The sequence below is a fragment of the Octopus sinensis genome, linkage group LG18 (assembly GCF_006345805.1).
Source record: "Octopus sinensis linkage group LG18, ASM634580v1, whole genome shotgun sequence".
Lineage (NCBI taxonomy): Eukaryota > Metazoa > Mollusca > Cephalopoda > Octopoda > Octopodidae > Octopus > Octopus sinensis.
This window is the reverse complement of record NC_043014.1, coordinates 3,886,428-3,888,927: the sequence shown is the minus strand read 5'-3', so window position 1 is coordinate 3,888,927 and position 2,500 is coordinate 3,886,428. Positions and strand designations below refer to the sequence as shown.

The following is a 2,500-nucleotide window of genomic DNA, read 5'->3' as shown; positions in this document are numbered from 1 at the left end:
TAGACCGTATGCCAACATCCTTCCTAGCCAGCCGAAATCCGTACACCATGCCAAACACCCGGCAACAGCCCGCGAAGGGCTCCATACTGACAGTTTACCTGTCAGTGGGTTGGCTCCACTTGTGAGTCCAGAAAGTGAGTCCACCCGCGCTATAAATATTGCGGGCCACAACAATCTGGCGTCAGGAGACATCAATCCAGAGCCACCCAGGGACAGTAGCCTTTACGAGGCGCTAACTTATAGGCGAGATCAGAGGCAGGATGCAAGCACCCCATCCCCACCTCTTCTTGTCAGCAGCCCCAACCGGCCTAAAAGACCAGCCGATCCGACCATAACCATCCGAGGGCGCCGCCCCGTGAAATTCTCCTGAGAAATACGGGGCCTTCACACAACACCGAAGCCAAGTAATGGCCGATCCGGATGAACAGAAGGCCGACAAGCGCAGCCACGACCAACCAACAGGGCATCATCCCACTCTGTAAACGAAAACCTCCACACTGCTTGGTCCCCACCAAATGATTGGCACCGCTATGGGGAAAGGACACTTTTAGCTTGTCCACGGAAGGGTTGGTACCAGCAAAGCCAATAATGGCTTGCATCCCCCCCGCAGACGTAAGCTCTTACACCACGACAAGGTAGTGTCCCACTGGGTGAAGCCTGGCAGTGAATCCATCTCCCGGGTAAAACCCGGCAGATCATAACATACCAGACAAACTTGATGGTGCATCCACCCTCTCGCCTCGCTGCCAATGTTCCGATCGGATACCGCCGGTGTGTATCCCCCTCTACACCACCCACACCGGTGTTCCTACAGGACACAGCAGATGCCCTCAACCGACTGGATCTTTTCTGCCCCCAACGAAACTCGGTGGGGTGGGGACAAATCGTATCAAGACGTGTTATTGGTGTAAGTTCACCCCAAGTAGATGAGCAGTAGGAACAACCACCCATTGCAAGGTTCGTGGGTCAAGAGAGTCATAGTTACTCCCGCCGTTTACCCGCGCTTGGTTGAATTTCTTCACTTTGACATTCAGAGCACTGGGCAGTAATCACATCGCGTCTGTGCGGTTCGGCCGGCTACGCGATGCTCTGTTTTAATTAGACAGTCGGATTACCCCTGTCCGTACCAGTTCCGAGTCGACCGTTCGCCGCCGGCCGAACGCCAGCCGCGCGTCGCGGTGCGCGACGACGACCGACCCCTGACGGAGCCGAGCGGCGCGCGCACCGACGCGACGGCGAGCCCGAAGCCGTGTCGCTCCACGGCGTCCCGAGGGTGGAGCCGTTTTGTTCGCGCCCACTACGCCCCGGGCGCCCCGTATGGAACCGAGCCACCGCCGGGAGGTCCGTAGGCGGCGGCGCGACGGAACGCAGCGCAGCGGAGGGAGAGTACGCGCGCGTAGAAGCCGACCCGCGTTGACCGAAGGAGCGAAGCGGGTTGCCCGCCGACGCAGCGACGACTGTCGGAAAAATGGGGCGCACCGGGATGCCGAGTCCGACGCCAACGCTACAGCCCCGTACCGGTCCGCCGCTTCGCGTGAAGACGTGTTCCGGCGCCCGGCGGCGCGACGCCGAGCGAACGGCGACGCGACCGCGCGGGAGCCAGGCGACACACACGGCCCGACCGACCCGGTCCTTGGAGCCAATCCTTCTTCCGAAGGTACGGATCCATTTTGCCGACTTCCCTTACCTACATTGGCGCTATCGACGAGAGGCTGTACACCTTGGAGACCTGCTGCGGATGGTGGGTACGGACCGACTCGAGAGCTGCGATTCGTTACGGACCCGGATTTTCCAGGGCCGCCGAGAGCGCACCGGACGCCGCCCGAGACGCGGCGCTCTACAGGTACCATATCCCTATCTCCGGACGAGCCGATTCCACGGACGCGGTCCTTTACGAAGAAGAGAGAACTCTTCCAGGGGCTCCCGGCAACGTCTCCGGGCTCGCTTGCGTTGCCGCTGCTTCGACCGGCCGCCGGCTTCGACGACGGACGCGCTGCTAGGAAGAGCACGCCGCGTTCCCGCCGACGGACGTGCACTCTCCGAGTTCGGGTTCGGGAATATTAACCTGATTCCCTTTCGATGCGAGGCCGACCGCGTACTACGATGAACTGGAAGTTCTTTGTTTACAACGACGGATCCGGCGCCTTTCGTGGAAGATTTCGCCCGCTTCTTAGGACCGACTGACCCGTGCTCGACCGCCGTTGGCACGGAACGCTTCTCCACTTCGGTCTTCGAAGGTCTCGTTCGAATATTTGCTACTACCACCGAGATCTGCACCCGCGGTCGGCTTTACCCGGACTCGCGCCCGCGGCTTCCATGCACGCCGCGGCGCCATCCTACTCGACCGGGCATAGGAAAGTCGCCTCGCCGTTGATCGCGCAACCTGTCGCCCGGCCGGTCCGGCATCGGTCGCTCGCTCCAGTGCCATCCATTTTCGGGGCCGGTCGATTCGGCAGGTAAGTTGTTACACACTCCTGAGCGGATTCCGACTTCCGTGGCC

The 2,500-nt window shown here is 61.0% G+C and overlaps 2 long non-coding RNA genes across 2 annotated transcripts in view; one reads left to right on the top strand and one right to left on the bottom strand.

Moving 5' to 3' along the window:
- The window catches only part of LOC118766839, a 22,811-nt gene that overhangs the window by 12,506 nt on the left and 7,805 nt on the right, over nt 1-2,500 (bottom strand). The gene's annotated exons all lie outside the window — the stretch shown is intronic.
- Nucleotides 2,132-2,500, top strand: part of LOC118766853 — an 11,214-nt gene continuing 10,845 nt past the window's right edge. Inside the window, exon 1 of the long non-coding RNA XR_005002763.1 lies at nt 2,132-2,282. This is a non-coding gene — a long non-coding RNA (uncharacterized LOC118766853). The remainder of the gene's footprint in view (nt 2,283-2,500) is intronic.